Genomic DNA, 9089 nt, shown 5'->3' with positions numbered 1-9089 from the left:
CTCAGAGCTCAGCTTCAGGGCACTGAATGCTAAGGGCAGTGCTGACTCATGGGGTGTGTCCTCTGCTCCACTCAGGTTATACAAGCTGGTAATTCTGGTTGGGTTTCTCCAGTACACCCCCTGGACTTTGTAAACTGTGATGTGCCTTTGCCCTCATGGAGATCAAGCAGAGTGTTTAGGCTTAGGCTTAATTGGTCCTGAGAAGGAGGGAGGCTTTGGATCAAGAGAAAGGTACTTTCTGAGCTGACTAGTGTTCATTATCAAATTCAGGTCTTTAAGACCCTAGAAATAGGAAAAAATGCAGAGTAGAAGAGTTGGAGTCTTGGGTTCTAGTCTTAGTTTTGCCACTAATTGTGTTTCCTTGGGCAAATATTTTTACATGCTGGGTCTCAACCCCTCATCTACAAGGTAGGGGAATCAAGGAGAAGCTGGAGGGCCTTACACAGTTCCAGGATCTTCCCCTGGTCCCACGCATGTGTGATCTAAGGAGAGTAAAGAAAACTGCAGAAGCAGGTCTTCACTGCCTCCTGGGGATCTGGGTTGCAGCCCAGGACAGTACCCTAAGACTTCAGGACAGGCCAAAGATCACCACTAAGGCAGGGAGGTCTCAGAGACTAGACCTTGGTTCACAGACATCTTAGCATGAAGCACTTGGTGGCTTCTCTTTTGGCTGAAGCCACCCTCAGTATCTTGGGAGTTGCTCCTCACAGTGTCCTGAAGTCTGCACACTGAATGTATAATGGTCAAAGGGAAGTATTTTAAAGATATGTTCATGGAGATACTGAATATTTGATAAGCTGGTTCATACTTATTTTATTTATTTCTCTTTGGTTATTATAAAAGGGACTATGTTCTTTATATTTTAATTGGTTGCATTTGCATATATATATTTTTTTGCATATATATTTTTTATTTTTGTATATTTTATCTAGCTATCATACTAAATTCTTTCACTGTTTACATTAATATTTTATTTTTTATTCTATTTTAAAGAGAATAGAATCCAACAGAACAAAACAGAATAAAGCCAATCAAAACAAAGCAGTGAAAGTGGTACAGAACTTCAAAACAGGATACTAAGAAATTTCAGTGGCAGGGGGTTTAGCCCATCAGTATAAGTGCCTGCTTGGCAAATGCGAAGTCATGAGTTTGATCCCTGGTAACAAAACAAAACAAAACAAAACAAAACAAAACAAAACAAAAAAAGAAATTTCAGTGGCTACCATAATATAGCTTGCTATCTTCACAATAGTTGTTCATACTGTCAGACATCAAAATCAAACAAAACAAAACAAACCAAGATATAACATTGACTAAAATAAAACAATAAATTGAAACAAAACAAAATAGAACAATACTGCACATTGTTATCTTCAAAATAGTTGCTCAGATTACCAGATGCAGGGATAAAAATGAGGTAAAATGGAACAAAACATTGGATTTCAAAAACAAGACAGGAGCAAATGCAGCCAATTAAAATATAAAGACAATGCACCCTGCCATCCTCCAAGCAGTTGCCCAGACCACCAGCCCCAGGCCTGCAGAGTCATCTAAACAATGTAAGTATCAAGCTATTCCCTTCTCAGTTGCTGTCATCTCACCTTGAATCTTCCAAATCATTGGGTAAGGGTGAGGGGAAGAATGCTTTTCTGGTGTGTGAGCCCACACATGGCTGGCTCATGGGAAGGCGTGGTTTCTCTTCTGGCTGAGGCTCTTACCCGTCAGCATGGTGGAGCTTGCTTTATAGGAGGGCATGATTTCTCTTCTGGTTGAGGCTCTTACCAATCCACATGGCAGAGCTTGCTTCATGAGAAAGTGTAGTTTCTCTTCTGGCTCTATTTTATTTTATTTTTTTGAGATAAGATTTCACTATGCAGCTTAAGCTGGCCTTGAACTCACTTTGTAGCCCAGGCTGGCCTCAAACTCACAGAAATCCTCTTGAATCAGCCTCCCAAGTGTTTGGATTACAGCTGTGCATTACCATGCCTGGCCCATATTAATTTAAAAGTCTAGATTCTTTGAATTTTTCTAAGTACAAAATGATACATGGAAATAGTGATAATTTTACTTTTCTTCAATTTTTTGTGTAGTTCTTTCTTGCTTAATTGCTTTAACTACCATATTGCATTCAGAATGTTAAACAGTAGGCTGGATATGAAATTACTTTTCTTGTAGTAGACATTATTTGAGAATTCTTTCTACTTACTGTTAGGTAGTTGTTCATCTTTATTCTCTTGGCTTTTCATCTGTTCTTTTATTCTTTGTTCTATGATTAGGAATCTGCAAATTACATTTCTCTGGCTCCCAGGCTTGCTGGTTTCCTTGTGGGTTCTGCCAGTAGAAGGCACTGGGGGAAGATCACATTGGGAAGAAGACAGAGCATCTTTCTGCTTCTGGCTGGATGGTGCAGCAGTTGTCTCTGTGGCTCACCAGAATAGCAGTGGGGATGGGAAGGTTCCAGTCTCCATCTGCCGAGTCAGGGGATGCATCTTTTCAGCAGTTCCCAGCTCTGGTGGAGGCGGCCCCTTCTTGGCAAAACTAGAACATGTGATGGCTTGAGCACAGGATATCCTTGGGAGGCTGGGGCTGAAGTGGACTAGTATTGGTGGCCGTGATCTCTGGGTATCATCCCTTCTTTCTTCATTTCTGTCCCTCCAACCTTCCAACTTCTCCCTTTGGTTGTTCCTTGTTTATAACATATTTCTGACCAGTTCTCATTGTATTTCTTCTGTTTGAAACCATTAGAATGGTTTTCCTTTGCCTGAGTAGCCCTTTAATAGTATATCCATCAGTAATGATGTGAACTTCGGAGTTGGGAAAAAAATATTTGGTTGTGTTAAGTGTCAAGATAAGTGCCTCCTCCTCCTCCTTTGCCTCTTCTTTTAACTAGGAATCAAACTCAGGGACTCATGCTTGCCACATGGGCACTGTGATGCTGCACTCTGTCTCCAGCTTATAACTCCTCTTCTGCCTTTACTTTACTCTCAACTGATGAATTTGCCTCACGCTTTATGACAGGAGCTACCAGATGTAAACTGTCAATGGCCTACAAATTATTTGCATCTTTCTTTCCTTGTTACAATACAAGATGTGTTGCTCTTCCTGTCAGGGACCAATCTCTCTTTTTTATGCCTATATTATACAAGGTTTCTCATCACTATTTTTAAAAAAATGTCACTGAAGAGCTTTATTGAGATGTAATTCACATGCTATGAAATCTACCGATTTATATTATACAATTTGGTGGTTTTAATATATTGAGAATTGTGCAACCATCACGATAGTCAATTTTAGAACATTTCCACTGCTTCACAGAGAAACCCTGTGCTTGTTAGTCACTCTCATTTCCCTCCTTCATCACCAGTCTACTTTGTGTCTCTTTGGGCTTACCAGTTCTTCACATTTCATATTATCGATGTGGTTTTTCCAAGTGCTTCTTTGATCACTAAGCATAATTCGTCTAAGGTCCATCCCTCTTGTGGCATGTAGCAGTGCTTTATTCTCTTTATGCCCAGGTAACATTACAAATATGCCATATTTTATTTATCTATGCATCAGTTGATGGACCCTTGAGTTGTTTCTAACTTTTTGAGTATTATGAATAATGCTGCTTGGAATTCTTGTCTTAGTTTTATTTTTGCCCCCCCCCCCAATCATTAACCTCTGGCTCTTTAAGGATCTTTCATCATGTTAACATGCTGTAATATATTTCAGGTTAATAAAAAAACCAGTCCTCTCTTGACTTCATACCTCCCTTTAATGACCAGCCCATTTTATAGATCTACTTCAAAGTCTAACTTCTTGCATCATCTACTCGTTATATAATTTCTTCACCTTCCATTGACTCTCCCTCGCCTCCCTCCAACACTCTGTGATAAGTTGTTCTTATCACACTGGTGTCCACATTACCGGCTACCGGAACAGTCTTTGTATCATCTTTGACCTCTTCACAGCATTAGAACCAGTTGGCTACTAGTTCTTCATTGAAATACTTTCTCATTTAGGCTCTCCCAACACTGCAGTCTTGTTTGTCTTCTTCCCCTGCCTAATCTTTGTTAAACTTTTTTTTAGATCTTTTTTGTTTACTTAAATTCTAAATTTTTTTGAAGGGTCAATCTTGGATCTTCCTTTCTTTAGATTTTCTCATTAAATAGTCTCATCATTTAAAAAAATAGACTTTGGGCTGGGGACCGTAGCTCAGCAGCCATAGCACCTGCCTGGCAAGTACGAGGTCATGAGTTTGATTCCTGGAACCAAAATAAACAAACAAACAAAAACAAAACAAAACAGAAAAAGACTTTATTTTTTGAGCAGTTTTAAAGTTCATAGCAAAATTAAGGTATAGAAATTTATAACACTACTGTACCACACATCCACAGCCTCCCCCATTTTCAATGTCCCTGAGGAGAACTTTGTTACAAATGATAAACCTTCATGAAAAATCATTGCTTAGTATCAACCATTTTCATGGTCTAAAACACCTTTCATATGCTAATTAGCCATGCATTTACCTCATCAGTGTAGATCTATCTTTGAGTTTCAAATCTGCATCTGGTTACTACTTGACATCTTCCTCAGCATGCCTACTGGATGTATTAAACCTAGAGCATCTAAAAGGGATTTGGGTACTCCCAAAATCTTGTCTCACTCTTTGCCTGTCTTCTTTATTTCAGAAAATGGCACCACCAGTTGCCTGATCACTTCCACAAAAACTGGGATTCATTCAGTTTTTTTTTCTTTTTCTCCTTAAATAAAACAGAAAAAGGTACAAGTAACACAAAATTTAAAAAATAAACAGTAAGAAATCACTAGTTAATAGATTACATATTCTCACCTTAGAAATAGTTGTTCGTTACAAAATTAAAGCATATAAAGTGGATTTTCAAATAGTGAGACTGTAGTTTTGTTCAATGATCCAACAAAACTCAGTAATATGGTTATCTATCTTATACACTTAAACATATATGCAGTTATAACCTTTAGAGCACTTTCTTTTCTTTTCAGCTTTTTCTCTTTCTTTACTCTTTCTCTTTTCTTTTTTTAATTGGTACAGGGATCGAACTCACAACCATGTACTTGCAAGGCAGGCGCTTATGCTGCTAAGCTAAATCCCCAGCCCCACTTTCTCTTTAACAAAATCTTGGTGTAAGGGAGATTTTGAATATTCATGAGTGTTGATAGAATAGTATACTATGCTCCCCCATCTGCATTGTCCATCCCAAGTGATAGCCAGTCCTTTCCAATTCATTTCCTCATCCAACATTTTCTTTCTCTTCATGTATTGTTTTGAGATATCATGCCACTTAATCTCCCACCTTTTTTGAATATTGGGAATTGAACTCAAGGCCTCATGCATGCAAGTACTTCATCACTGAGCTACTCCCCAGCGCATCTCTCCCCACTCCCACAGAGATGGAAACTTGCCAGATACACACATGGAATTCTAGCTACTTGAAAGGCTGAGGAAGGAGGATTAAAAATTAGAGATCAGCCTGGGCAGTTTAGAAAGACTCCAACTCAAACAAAACAAAGCAAAGGCTGGGGTTATACTAGTGACAGAATTCTTGCCTCGGATGTGTAAAGCCCTGTGTTTAATCCCCAGTACTACACACACACACACACACACACACACACACACACACACACCCTAAATACAGTCTTATTACCCTTAAAAATTCTGAAAGTCTAACATAAAATTCCTTAATTCATTTTGGATGCTCCTGGATGCTGGGAGGCCAGTTGAAAGATGATTTCCTTCCTTCCTTCCATTTTTCTCATTCTTTTTTATTCTCTCTTTCTTTCCTTTTTTCCTAGGAATTGAACCCAGGGCCAGCCTCCTACTGAACTATGTGCCACTGAGCCTGCCTAGATTTCAGTATTGATTATTCTTTTTCCTTCATTCTCACATCTAAGATATCCCTAAGCCTTGTTAGCTTGGATTTTTATTTTATTATTTTTTTCTTTAATAATTTTTGTTGGTACATGTTTGTAGCACCTAATAATTACATTCGTCATGGAGAGTAGGCAAGTGTATATAACACATCTTAACTCTTTTTTGCTTCCCTTTCCCCACCCCTTCCTCTTTCAATTTATTGATTTCATGCATTTCTTTCTTTTCCACTAGCAAACCCTAGACCATTCTATGATCTTCCCCTGTCTGGCCCACTATAATTGTTTCACAACTTCCACCTATTTCTTAAAAGTTCTTAGTGGATCTCTACTATCATTAGCACAGAATCCAAACTCTCCACCACTGCTCCCAGCTGCGTTCTGCCCACTCCTGGAGCTCCTCCCACCCCCCTTGCAGCCTGCAATCTTCTGCAGTTCCTCCTGAGTTAGACCTAGGGCCATGAGCCCTTTCTTTCTTCCTTCCTTTCTTTCCTTCCTTCCTTCTTTCTTTCTTTCTTTCTTTCTTTCTTTCTTTCTTTCTTTCTTTCTTTCTTTCCTTCCTTCTTTCCTTCCTTCCTTCCTTCCTTCCTTCCTTCCTTTTTTTTTCTTTTTCTGTTCAGCAGCCCCTCCTTCTTATCTTGGTAACTTTTATTACTCACCTTTCAGGTCTCACCCAAGATCCCGGCCCTTCCTTGATCTAGGTCAAGAGCCTTAACTCATTGTGTAATAACTGTTCTTTTGCCTTCTGTCTATAAGCTTCATAAGAGCAGGAGTAAGTCTTTTTGAGGCAGGGTTTCCGCTATGCAGTTCAGGCTGGCCTTGAGCTCATTTTGCAGCCCAGGCTGGTCTCGAACTCGCAAAGATCCTCCTGCCTCAGCCTCCCGAGTGCTGGGATTACAAGCGTGAGCCAATATGCCCAGCTAGGAGTAAGTCTTTTTTCCTTATTGCCATGTGTCTGCCTTCCAACTTGGTACCTAGCAAGTAGTAGATACACTGAAATTGTGCATGTCAAATAAATGATGAATAGGCTGAATCACATGATAATTATTTCATTAATTTGTTCATGTTTTAAAATCTTCAATCCTTCCTAGTGGGTTAGTTCCACAGTGTCAGAGTCCATTTTCTTTACTACTATATCCTCAGCGCCATTTCTAGCACATGTCTCAGGCACCACTTAATACATATTTACTGGATGGATTGAGAGCTTTGCATACCCATCTAAGAGCTAGGCTTTTGTATTACTGGAAATGAGATGAGTCATGTCGTTAGGTTAATCTGTTGCAGATGTTTCTTTGATGGTCAATTTAAGAAAAGAAAAACTACAGACCAGAAGGCCAGTTGAAAGGTGATTTCTAGTAGTTTAGGGAAGGGACAGTGAAAAGTGGAGAGTAGAGATGGGGGAGAGAACAAATTTATTTACGTATTAAGAAAATAGCATAGTAGGACTGAGGGTATAGCTCAGCAGTATAGTTTCTAGCATGCATAAAGCCCTGAGTTCAATCCTTAGGACTGGGAAAAAAATATAAAATTTTTGTATTTTAAAACATTTTGATATAGTATGCATAATATAGCAATTACCATTTTAGAGAGCTCATCCTGTCCTCTCTGATTTGGTTTGATTTCCCTGGGTGATCCTCACCAAGAACCTGGGGGTTGTTCTTTCATCCCCACTCCCACATAACCAATCCTCAGTTTTGGCGTGTGCTTCCAAATACCTTTTTTTTGTTTTTTTTTTTTTGGTCTTTTTCCTTTTTATCGGCACCGGGGATCGAACTCACGACTGCCTGCTTGCAAAGCAGGTGCTTATGCTGCTGAGCTAAATCCCCAGCCCCCCAAATACCTTTTAAACATATCTTGACCTGTGATCTCTTTCTTATTCTAGCTTGGGCCCTATCATTTGGCATCTGGATTGTGAAAATAACTTTGGCACCTTCCACTCCATTTTCTCACAGTTACCAGGCATTATTTACCTAAATCCCAAGCATGATCAACCACAACCTTATTCAAATATTCAAATAGTTTACTCACTGTCCACAGGATGAAGTCCAAGCTTCTTGCTGTGGCAGATGAAGTCCTCTTTAGCCAGTGCCTACTCAGTACCTCAGCCGCTTCTGAGTGCTTGACACCACACACATCTGCAGCCTTCCTCACACCCGCCACTTGGCCCTGGAGCCCACGTCAGCTGCTCCTCTGCCTGGGAGCTCAAGATCCTACATTTAATTCATTTCCTCTCCTGCCAGATTCTGTTCATAACTTTTTTTTTTTTTTTGAGACAGGTTCTCATTATGTAGTTCAAGCTGAACTTGCTATGTAGCCCAGGCTGACCTTAAACTCATGATAATTCTGCCTCAGCCTCCCAAGTGCAGAAATTACAAGTGTGTGCTACCATGCCCAGATCCAAATTCTTTTTAAAAATTTTTTATTTCCCAGAATGGCTTTCTTGGTGACTGCCTGACTGAATAATAATAGTATTCTAGTACTTCTCATATTGTACAGATACTATTCTAGTACTTCTCGTACTGTGCTAAAAATATCTGTTTCTGTATGTGTCTCTTTTAATGCCTTTTGGCTGCTAGAGTACAGAGACTGTCTCATAGATTTCCCGGGTCCCAAAAGAGTAATCAGGTGAATGAATGAATGAATGCTATAAAAGAATCAAATGGATAAGTAGTAAACAAAACACACTATAGGAAATTATTAAGTGAAATTCAAAGCAGTGGCACATGGGGTTAGTGCAAAATATGTGCAAGTCAGACATGGTGACACATGCTTGTAATCCAAGGACTCTGGGAGGCTGAGGCAGGATAGTTGCAAGTTTCAGCCCACACTGGGCAGTTTAGTGGCTTAGCAAACCCTGTTGCAAATAAAAATGATTGAGGATGTGCAAAAGCCCTAGTCTTAACCCCAGGATCATATAAAGAAATTCAGTTTTATGGACTGTGAAAGGGAATAAATTCTCTTCCAAATTGGTGGAAATTAAGACTCTTGTTTACTGTGAGCTATGTTTTATTTTGCAAAATTGTAGCACTGTAGTTAATATTCTAGAAACTTAGTGCTTAAAAGTGTGTTCCCTAGACTAAAAATATTGGCTTCATCTGGGTATTTGTTAAATGTGTAGATTCTTGGGCCTTACTCCCAGATCTGCTGAACTTGAATTTTTCTTTTGTTTTCCTTTGAGACAGGGTCTTACTCTAGTACAG

This window comes from Cavia porcellus, unplaced genomic scaffold (assembly GCF_034190915.1).
Source record: "Cavia porcellus strain 051 isolate PalLab524CR breed Dunkin Hartley unplaced genomic scaffold, mCavPor4.1 scaffold_8, whole genome shotgun sequence".
Taxonomy (NCBI): Eukaryota; Metazoa; Chordata; class Mammalia; order Rodentia; family Caviidae; genus Cavia; species Cavia porcellus.
Note: the sequence above shows the minus strand (reverse complement) of the source record.